This window comes from Panthera uncia (genome assembly GCF_023721935.1).
Source record: "Panthera uncia isolate 11264 chromosome D3 unlocalized genomic scaffold, Puncia_PCG_1.0 HiC_scaffold_8, whole genome shotgun sequence".
In the NCBI taxonomy this organism is placed as follows: Eukaryota; Metazoa; Chordata; class Mammalia; order Carnivora; family Felidae; genus Panthera; species Panthera uncia.
This window is the reverse complement of record NW_026057586.1, coordinates 62,025,283-62,037,300: the sequence shown is the minus strand read 5'-3', so window position 1 is coordinate 62,037,300 and position 12,018 is coordinate 62,025,283. Positions and strand designations below refer to the sequence as shown.

Here is a 12,018-nt window from a genome sequence, read left to right as displayed (position 1 = left end):
CCACCTTTTCCTGAGTGCCTGTGAAGGGGCAGGGAGCAGAGGTACCTTTTACTTGCACCCCAGAAAAAAAGACAGAAGAAGACAGTATTCACTGCTCCGAGCCTCTCTAAGAATGGCTACAAAGGCCATACAATATTCAAATGTCTTCCCCTCAGTTACTTGTAGTTCACAGGTACCCTGAAGAAGAAACCCATTTCCCAAGCTTGTTCCTGAGGTCTTGGAAGTGAGGTCTGAGGTTCCTATCCACTGCTGTCAGTACTCCTAGAATGACTTGTGTTGAGGAGTTTTAAAAAATGACTCTCAAGGGGGAAAACAAAGGCCTATAACAATATTTTAAAGAGTGAGAAGGAAAAGCAACTGTAATCTGAAATTTTACATTACCTATTACATACCATTATATAATATAAAAGCATTTTACAAAATATTTCTCAGATACTTTAGTGTTGTTATAGCATACAAGAAGCAACACTAATAACAAGAACATTAGAAGCCCAAAGATGAGACTTTTTAAAATAGAATCCAAATAGGACTCTCCAGTATTAGAGAAAAATCTTTTTTCCATTATCAGCACTTCACTCTAATCAATTCATATCGATCTTTCAAAAATATAACCTTATTCCTCTTTTTCACCATCAAACTAGAGGAAAGAAAAATAATTTAAGAAAATGGCACATAACAGAAAAGAACACTCTGTTAAGCCCTCTTGTTGTAAATATAGATATAAAGTAGTAAAGGAAACATCACTAATGCAGACTAGCTATAAGGAAGACCTTAGGTATTAATGAAGTGCTGTAATTATGTTAATAAATTCAATTGTATTGCCTTCATGTACCTGCAGTAACAATCACAGTTAATAAGGTGTAGTGTACCACAAGTCCTTAAATTTAATGAATAGGTGGAAAAAATTATTCCAATTAAAATAATTTATGCAAATGGTAGTTCTGAAGTGCTTGAAAATGTGACAAAACATTTTTTCTCTGAATTCAAACATTCCATGTAAAATGACCAACCACACAGTGTGAGCATCCTAACGGCCTACACTAACTTCTAAAGTAAACTAACCACATGCACTATACCTATCAATTTGAGGAAATGGAAGTGCCAGAAAAAAACAAAACCACCTGCCCCTATAAAATCTCTATTTTCTTTGCCCTTTGCTATGGTGCTTTCAATGCACAGAAACAGTAGACTTTATTTGTTCTTTTTCTTTAAACTCAGAGACAAATGAAGCGTGATGAGGTTTTTGTTGTTACTTTATCGTGGGCTTTCTGTTTATTTTATTTTGTTTCATTGCAAAAGGTATGCTACCTCACTTTTTAAAAACAAAATCAAGCTATCCTATATCACATTTCAAATGGCTATGGAAAAGACTGAGGCAGATGTGGACCAAAATGGAACAAATAACAATTTTTTTTCTTTTCTTCCTTTTACCATCGTCATCATACTCACCAATTCTTATAATGTCTATTTATTTTTGAGAGAGAGTACAAGCGAGGAAGGGGCAGAGACAGGAGGAGACACAGAATCTGAAGCAGGCTCCAGGCTCTGAGCTGTCAGCACAGAGCCCGCTGTGGGGCTTGAACCCATGAGCTGTGAGATCATGACCTGAACCGAAGTTGGATGCTTAACCAACTGAGTCACCCAGGCACCCCCACGCTCACCAATTCTTAACTTTACTTCTAAAAGAGAAGTATGGTGACAGGTGTCTAACAGCTCAAATTGGGGTCTCAGGAATGGTATTGGTCAGAACTTTTAGGGCAATGTGTAAACTAATAAAGACCAGAGGAACATAGTATTATACCGTTAATGAGTAACTTTCAAATTCCTGCATATACTCAGTGTCCATAAATACAATTTTTAAGTTAAAATGAAACTGTAACTTCCATAAAATGTTTTCTTCCTAACCATTAACACATATTCCTTTTGTAGAAATATACAAGAAAGTAGCAAGGGTGCCCAGGACCTGAAGACTCTGTTCTGTTCAGTGAGGGACCCATGCATCCAGGACAGGGCAAGGAACCCAATCACGCTCAGTAAGAAAGTGTCAGATGACCCAACAGGCTGGGGAACAGAGGTGGATGACTAGAACCCAGAATTAGGAGAAGCAAAGCACATCTGCTTTCACGGCTTAACAACCAACCAAGAATCAGCAAAAAAGGCAGAGAAACAGAACAAATGGTGGTCTCACCCATTTTCCCCATCTAACCCTCTCCTATGGCTCTTGCTCATGATCCTTCTCACCTTCCAATCACAGCTCAAATGACCCTGGCCAGAGAGGCCTCCATGATCATCCCCCAGGATAAATTCCCAGCCTATCTACCCAGCTTCCCAGCACTTGCCATAGTCACAGCTGCATGCAGGGGTCCTGATCACTTAGCACCCATCTCTCCTGCTGGACTCTAAGTGCATTGAGGACAAGGACAGTGACTGACTGACTTTCCACCTCCCTTCAGCAGCTAAGATACTGCCTGATGCCTGTTCTGCTGAATGAATGGAAGAGTGGATGAAGGCCATTGGTGTTCGGAGGGGTACACACAGAAGAGCTCAGCAAACACTTACAAAACAAACCCACCCCAAGCAGTGAACAGAGGCAGCATTTCCTGAGAGACTACTCTGCACGGCTGGCTCAGAGCCTCTGAACTGGGAGGGTTCTCTGAAATGGTTTTCCTACCACCCACCGGTCAAGATGAGGCAGTGACTACCAGTGATCATTCCTACTCACTTCACAGAACGTCCTGTCCTATCAAGTAGAGGATAGGATACTGGAAATAAATAAATAGAAAGAAAGAAAAGAAAGAAAAGAAAGAAAGAAAGAAAGAAAGAAAGAGAGAGAGAGAGAAAGAAAGAAAGAAAGAAAGAAAAGAAAAGAAAGAAGGAAAGAAAGAAAGAGTAAAGAGAGAGAGGCAACTTACTCAGCTAGCAAGATCACAGAGTCATCCTGAGTCACACATTCAAGATCCCTTGCTACAGAAAGCAGGCTACCATCATCCTGTCTTTTATACACACACACACACACACACACACACACACACACACACACACACATTCTATTTATACTGGAAAGATGGACAGGCCTAACCAGGAAGTAAATTAATTCAATACTGCACTTGAAAAATGTCATTAAGTCCCTCCCACAACAGAGCAACAGTTACTAAGGAAATAGAGCACACCAAATGGAAAAACATCCCTACAGGAAGGGACATTTTTTTAAAACATGAACACCCACAAAACCTAACCAAATAAGTTGTAGAATGTTTTTGCCTTACCACTTATTCCTAAAAACTTACATGAAATGCAGTCCTCCTAGAAATCGCTGGGGAATGAAAACTTAACTGCATTCAACAGCTCACAGCTCTCACAAAACTACACTACAAAAATAGGCATATGCAATTCAGGAAACATTAGGGTTATACACTAGGCACAAAGGCCAAAACCCAGAAGAGAAAGCGAAACAAACTTTTTTAAAAATCTAGCAACATTCAAAAAATTTGTAGTGCATAAGAAATAAACACTGCAGCTTCATTTTTTATTTCCTCTCACTGTGGACAGACTGCTTCACTGGCCTAGAGTCGGTTACCTAGGTGATGGCTAGACTGAGCAGCCCAATGGGCTCCAGGCCGAAAAGACTCTGAGAGTTGAGGCTCTGTGCCTATGTCTGATGATCTGTCACTGTTCTAATCACCAAATAAGTCCTAGGAAGAAAGTCCACTGAGAAATGAAGAGACAGCTCTAACCTTGACAACACACACACACACACACACACACACACACACACACACACACCATGAAAATTAATACATGAAGAGTCACTGCTTATGGGAAAAAAATCTCAACTACTGGCTGGTTCACTTAAGTTTAAAGGGGTAATGGACTTTCAGGGAGACAGATGTGACAAAAAGTAGACAGAAGAAACCTGAGGATCTGTTTCTAACCAGAGTCTGAATCAGGTGTCACCCTGGGAAAGAGATGTCACACTTACCCACATGAGCTCCTCAACCTCATGAACAGATAATCTGGACCTTGGCAAGTTTCCATGTCTCAACATTTCCTAATAGCATAAAAGGATGTCCTTGGAAAAAACACAGCCCCTGCCCTCAAGGCAGCCATGGGGCAGACAACACCAGATAGGACATCCTTCCCCTGGTTCTGGGCCCACTTACAGAACTTGGTCAAGTCCCTCAGCCTGTCAAACTCACACTTTCTCATTTGTGAAGTGAAGACATGAAACTTGAAGTCCCTTCTGAATAAGTCCCCCTTGAATATTCCGCTGTGGCCCTGTCTCTGGTCAAGGGAGACAGGACAAATGTGTATGAAAAGAACATAGTGACCAAATACAGAAAATCTGCACATAAACCCAAGTCTGAGAATAAGTCAGAGAAATGAGCTGCTTGCAACCAGGGAAGGCCGGGTTGGGTATTATAGATCCTTCATGCTACTTTTAATTTCTATGATTCGGGGCTATAAAACAATTTGAAGTTGTATTATAAAAGCTATAAAGGGGCACCTGGGTGGCGCAGTTGGTTGAGCCTCCGACTCTTGATCTCAGCTCAGGTCATGATCTCACAGCTCATGGGTTCGAGCCCCACATCGAGCTCTGTGCTGACGGTGTGAAGCCTGCTTGGGATTCTGTCTCTCCTTCTCTCTCACCCTCCCCTGCTCGTGTGTGTGCACACATGCTCTCTCTCTCTAAATAAGTAAACTTAAAAATTAAAAACAAACAAACAAACAAAAAAACATCCTAGCTCTGGGAAGCTTGATGGGCTCCAGATAATTAGGTCAGCATTTTAGGAAACAAGTGCAAAATCAAATATATACACAAGCTGCAAACTGGAAAACGCAGTAATTATATTAGAACATCCTTTAAAATGTCACTTTGACAAATACGACACCTGATAAATCCGAAGGACTATAGTCTGAGGTTCTACTCAAACCAGGTGGGAGAAAGTCCCCCCCCCCAAATAAGCAAATAGTGTCCCTAGTGAATCAGGAAGTCTGTAACTATCTCCTCATGCTATCTAGGAGCAAAGGAAGCAAGAGGTCGTCTATCCCACCCCTTCATTTTATGGAGGAGACTGAGGTTCATGGAGGAGAGGGAATGTGTTGAAAGTGACTGTGATGATAAAGGCAGAGCTGGGAATGAAACCAGGTATCAGTCTAGGCCCAAGCTCCCAAGTTCTCCCGTTCACACAAACTGGCCAAAAGGAAGAAGCTGAAAAAGGGATGTGGTACACACCTATACCACTACCAATGGGGACCAGGGAATCCTGAGAAGTTTTCCACTTTCCCAGGCCCACACCACAACACCAATGTGCTAAAAAGAAAAGTCAAGGAAGGGTCGGGAGCTTGGTACAGAATCAGAATGTGCACTGAAGGTCACCTGACACAGTCTGAGCACATCATGGTCACCTCAGCTGTGAACGCCAGGCAAGCAGAAGGTGGCTGCATGAGAAATGGTTACCCCTCCATGCCTGGTACAAGGGGTACAGACTGGCCACACCAGGGAGTTGGGCTTGAGATGCTCCACACTTAGCAGTCTCCCCCATTCCAATTGTCTTCAGATAAAATTAGCTTGCAATGGGCATGACAGGCAAAGAAAAATGGGCTCCCACAGGGAGCTAACAAGTGTGAGCAATAAGGAGGAGGAGCTGTCCTCTGGTTCTTTGGTAAGAGTAGGAGAGAGTGAGGACTGAGGAGCTATCTGTATGAAACAGTGTTTGTCCTGCCCATATGCACTCCCCACACCAAGCCACTCCCTGCCCCAGCTAACAGCAGCCTTCCATACAACACCTAGGCCTTGCCTAAGACAAGCCCTGCTCTCTGTCCTACAGAATACTGTACAAGCTGCATCCTTTCATTCAGTATTTCAATAGCTCTTTGTGGATATTACTCTAGCAAGGTATTATTTTAGATGATGGGGAAACAGGAGTGAACAAAACAAACCAAGTTCCTGTCCCCATGGTGTCTATGCTGTTTATGGAGCTGTTTCCTAATGGAAACTTTTTCTTGCTAATGTTTGTATCTTCAGCATTGACCATGAGGCCTAGGACACAGCAGGTGTCCAATAAATACAGGTTATACTGCACTGAATCACATATGAGCTTCAGCTTGATCACCCCTTGTCACTCTTACTACCTCTGCTCTGTATCGGCTGCACAAAGTCCTGACGCATGGTACACAAAGAGGCTGCTAGCCACAGGGCACTCAAAGCCTAGAGGGCATTCTGTGAGAGAAGTTCCAACTAGAAGTCTGGAGCCCAGACAGTGCTAATCCCTCCACTATGTAAAAGACACTCAAATGAGAGCTTTATACACCAACAGGCCAGAGGACAAAAGTCCAGGTTGAGTCAGACTGCCTTGGGTTCACCTCATTCTAGGCTATGTGTGATTTCAGTAGTTACTTAACCCCTTTGAGCCTCAGTTTCCTCATTTGTAAAATGAAAGTAACAGTGGAACCTACCTCATAGAATTCTTGTACATTTAATGAGGAAACATACACAGAATACTGGTCTCTAATAAATGGTAAAGAAGTAATAGTGGCTACAGTGATTATAACTTCCCTCAGCAGATTGATAAATTATGTCTTTAAAGAGTATTCCCCCCCCCCACTTTTCCAGTTTCTAATTGACCTAATGAGACAAAAAATGGATTTTATCTCATAGTTCCTCAATTGATTTGTCTTGATTTATTTTTTTAAAGTTCTCAATAGATAAAAATCTAAGCTTAAAATCATTTTATATGAGCTAAAATTAATAACAGAAAGAATCAGGGGAAAGGATACAAAATTAGACAAAATGTGTGGGTGAGATATTTGGTATGAAATGTGGTAGAATAGTAGAAGAAAAAAATGACAAAAAAGAAACTTGCCTTTAAAAGGAAAAAGAGCCTCTTGATACTCAATTTTTTTCATGTTTCATATTGAACATCAAATTTAAAAAACAGCAATAGACAATAATAAATGAACTTAACCAACATTTTACATCTCTTTGCCAGAAAATAATCATGCAGGGTCCAATCTTCCAATTTGACTTTATTCCACCGTTTTCCCCATTTGGTTTGTTCCCTTTGTAAAGTGCTAACTTCTTAAGCCCTTAATGTTCATTTCTTAAGCTTCTCAAAGGCCCAAGAATTAAACTCTGCACGAGGATATCCTACCAACCCCTCCCAACAGCTTGATAAATCCAGCTCTCTTCTATGAAACAGCAGGTTTTGGAACAGAAACACCAACACTTTAAAAGCTAATAAAAATTGATCAATAATAGAGCCAATGCTCCCTATAGAAATGAAAGATCTATATAATTTCAGTCACTTGCATTAGCAAAGGTTTCCTAAACATCCCTTGTTTACAAAGCTCCAAGCCAGCTCCACATTTGCATCTTTAATCAAAACACATAGGGAATGCTGAAACTTTCATTATATAGTTTTGTCTTATTTGCTTGTATTCATTTTCTGAAAAATATATTCCTTTAGAAAAAAGAAAACTTTCTGTTTTATCATTTTTGTAAAGATTTTATCTTTTTAAAGTAATCTCTACACCCAGCATGGGGCTCAAATTTACAACCCCAAGATCAAGAGTCACATTCTTTACTGACTGAGCCAGCCAGGCACCCCTCTGCTTTATAATTTTTTACAACTCAATATCCAGTTTGAGGTGGGTTGTGTTGGATAGAAATACTTTGACAATACTTTTCTTAAGATATTTCCAAAGAAAAGTCTATATCATCTGGGACAGATAGGAGAGAAGAGGGATGTATAGTGAACACCTGACAGGCATCTCCCCAACACCTGGGGACTGCGACACTCTGACTAGTGGCCAGCAGACTCCACTGCTCAATTTAATGTAGTTGCAACTGTGGGATGGACACACACACACACACACACACACACACACACACATACATACATACAACTGTTGAGCAATTTGTGCCCTGGCAGAAAGACTCCTTATGGCCTAAATATGCCCATTACAGTAAAATTTAGGGGAATCCCACTTACCTCCAGAAAGAGAAGACAGTTCCTTCCTATTGTCAGCACAGCAGACATAGACACAGACCCATCCCATATCCTTTTAGAACTTAAACTTCCACTCAACACAGTACTGTTTCTATCATTTAAGGAAACCAGAAAAATGATATGTGTTGGATCACACACCATCCTACTAAGATCATAGATTCCCTGAGTACCTTAGAGAAAACACATGTTGTCATATGAGAGTGAAAAGATAATCTCGAGAGCAACCTTTCAAGAATGACTTGGAATTCAACTGGAAAGCTGTCATTTGAGACATACCAAATTCTGGAAACAGAACTCATTTAGCCCAGTCAGTTAGCGTTGGTGGAACAACTTAATCTGATCACAGAAATTCAAGGAGATGAACATTTCAGGAGATGTCTGAAGGACATAACACAAAATGGTACTGTCTGAGGTTGGCCCCCGGAGCTGATGTCACCGGCAGCAACCAGTCTGAGAGTGTGACAAACGAGCTCTCGGTGATACAGTTACGCACAATAATGAACGCTACATCTGTGAGAGGCCCCAGCACACCAAGCCATTTGACAAGCAGTGCCTGACTCCACATATATTAGGGAAACACTGATAGAGTTTCACGTCTTCCTGGAAGGCTGGATGAGGCAGAGCCATGAAAGTGCATCTGTCCTGAAGAGCAGCTGTTGAAGGGGACAGAGAATTCAGGGGAAAGGCTGCCTGGTATTTAACTAATGGGACTACACAAACCCTGTCCCTGTGTGTCTGGAGGCCTCCAGCCAAGCAGAAAGAGTTCATTAGACCAATTTCCGCTGCCTTGGTAACAAAGGCCTATGCGTGTGCTCTTACACAGTAAAAGCAAACGAGTGTTATTCATGGGGGAAAGCACTACAGACAGGTACTGCATGTCCCACCCAGCAGCCCAGAGGGCAGTAGAAACCTGCCCTCTTGCAGTGTAGAACTGGTCCCTCCACAAGCCCAGTGTGACAGGAAGCAGTCTCCCATAGCACCTGAGGCCAGGTGCTTGCAAGTTTGCTGAGTTTTCTCAGCTTCAGAAGCACTTCCTGGCAGCTACAGAAACTATCTCATTCTGAATAGTGTACTCAACCCAGCATCCTCGATGCTGAGTCAGTCTGTCTGTCTTATATGTACACCATCAGATCTGGACAAGAGAATTCTGCCACCAAAGAAAACTGCAGAACTCTGGCAGAAAGAGGAAATTCTAACTACCAAATTCAAAACCTGAAATCACTATTCATGTTCCCATCACTTGCCAAAGTTAGCTACACAGTGTCTGTGAGGCTTTTCATGATCTAAGTACACCATGGACCTCGCCAGCCTGACAGGCGACTTTCTCCGCATTTAAAATAGCATCTTCTTTCAGTTCTTCCATGTTCCTTCTCGAAATCTAGCCCTTATTTATTCCCTTCCCTTCTGGGCACATTCTAATCTCTAATCTGCAGTTGGGAGCCCTCAGCAAGCTTCTTCAGACAGAAGCCCGGACCTCCTGCTTCCACGTCCCCAGGAGGGTAGGAGGGAGGCACAGGTAGGAAGAGAACATAAGATGGGAGGGAAGGAAGAGACTTTTCCACAGTGTACAACAACATCACCCCACTCCCACCTTCCCATGGTCTAGTGAGTAAATGAGTTCCTTTAAACAGCAAGAATGAGGATTTAATTTTGTTCCTCCTATTGCTGCTTCTCACCAAAATATTCTCTCTAGACCACTGTTCCCCCAAATATTCAAAAGGAGGCATGTAATCATCAAAACTAAATTTTGTCCATTTTGACCTAAAAGCTAAATATATTGACAAATAAATTTAAAATAGGAAACACCCAAATGTAAACACACAAGGCTAATATCAAAAAGCATGAAGCTGCCTGTTTATCTGGGCTGGTTGGTTGGAAGAAATGATAGAGAGGGTGGGGCTGAGTGCTAAGACAGGTTCCCATTAAGTGATGAACTACTACAGTCAGGAGCTCTACAATACCCCTTGGCACTGACACAGCCACTCACTCTGTGGGCGTGCTGTGCTCAGAGAAGTAAGCACAGCTTTGGGGTCTAACAGAAGGAGCTTAGAATGACAATTCTGCTGAGTAGCCTGCTACACACTACTTGGGCCGGTTATACAATCTCTGTAAGACTCAGTGTATTCATCTGTCAAATGGGGCATTAATATAACTGTAAGGCAATGGCAATGACTAAGTGAGAAAATATAGGAAATGTATGTACATGGCACCAGAAAATCTAACAGGCTCTCAAAAAAAAAAGGTTAAGGCAATAATAGGAAGCAGCGAAGAAGGGCAGGAATGACACTACCTGTGGTTGTCTGACCCTTAGAAAATGCATCGAAGTTGAGGTCAGTTGACAAGACTGTAAGAGAGTTTAAAAAAAAAAAAAGGACAGGGTAGGGGATAAGAAAAATAGAGAGCCTCAGTGGGACCCATTCAGCTCCACTCCGTGGCTGAATTCTCAAAGAGTTAAAATCTAGGGCCTGTTAGATTAGAAATCAATATTCTCATTTCCGAATACTTAAATAGGTCAACATCAGGGACATTTCACTTTGTCCTGACCACAGGCGAAAAGTCCCCCATCTAACCCAAACATTCACATGACCCCTATTAATCTGCCCCACTTCACCCTACTACACCCTCATTCCTACCCCAACATGTAGAACTAGTCAATATTTACTGCACACCCACTAACCATAGGGATTCCCCACATCATAGAAATCACTCCTATTGAAGTGACTCATCTCTTCACTTCCTTTGGATAAAAACATGTTATTATGTTCAATAAAACCATACAAGAAATAATAGCTAAAGATGACATTTAAATAACTTATACCAACACCTAAAAATGGCTTCTTGGAAGAAAAGGAAATGATAGGCATTTTCAAGGATATTTTAAGAGCTCCATCTTTTCTCCTCCTTCTCCACCCACCTCCCCCCACAGATGAGTCACAGCAACATTCAGAGACACACGGGCCCCTGGCCTAGAGGTAAACTTGGGCAAAAGAGGGTTTTATAGTGAGGACGAAGGCTGCCATTGAAATTTAAAAGCAGTCTAGCTACTCTACTACCATCCTTTCCTTACTGGTTCCCATGGAAACAGACCTCAGATCGCCAAAAACAGGGTAAAGATAGCACCATGCCCAGTTTTCTTGCAATCTGTTTCCATGGGAACTGGAAGAGAAGAGAATGGAGGCTGGGTAGCTAGACTGCCTGCAAATCTCCATTCCCATCAGATGGAGATGCAGACAGTGTTGGCACACTGGTCCAACGGCCTGCAGGCTTCCATGGTCTCGTCAAGAATGATATTTCCACTCAGGGATGGAGTCTAGAGAAAGGGAACCTCACACCAATAGCAGCTGCAAACCTCCAGACACCCACTCAGCAGGTGATTCACCTTCTCAAACATTCCTTCACCAACCAGAGGCAATACATTTCAGACTAGTGGTTTCCATGTCTGGCTAGGCAGTGGGATCATCCCAGACCTAATGAAATAATATCTCAGGAGCTGGGACCAGGATTATGTAGTTTTTAATCAGCTCCAGAGGTGATTCTAATAGTTGGCCATTCTGGGAAACCAATGACCTAGACCAGAACTTCCCAAAGTTTAAGGTGCTCATGGATCTTGTGGGGACCATGGTGAAATGCAGATTCCAATTCAGCAGGTCTGGGGAAGGGTCTGAGATTCTGCATTTCTAACTAGCTCCCAGAGGACACTGATGATTCTACTACTTCAACCACATCTGAGTAGTGAGAATCCAGATTCTAGTGAGTTTGGCTCTAGAAACTTCTCAACTGACCAAAGATAGAGACTGCAGCCATTCCCACAGGAGCACCTTATTCCCATCTTCAGCCATCAGTCCACACCCAGGCAAGGCCTCTAAGACAGACAGCTTGATGTTGGGGACTAAACAGGAATTGAGTCATGCTTTATATTACCATCCCTCTGTTTCCACTACCTCCAGGGACAATCCTACATGGATAAAATGGTAACAAAATAGTCAAATTTTAGGTATAGTCCTCAGGG

The 12,018-nt window shown here is 42.1% G+C and overlaps 1 protein-coding gene across 3 annotated transcripts in view; it reads right to left on the bottom strand.

The window, feature by feature from the left end:
- LDLRAD4 (low density lipoprotein receptor class A domain containing 4) overlaps positions 1-12,018 on the bottom strand; it is a 436,727-nt gene that overhangs the window by 251,531 nt on the left and 173,178 nt on the right. The gene's annotated exons all lie outside the window — the stretch shown is intronic.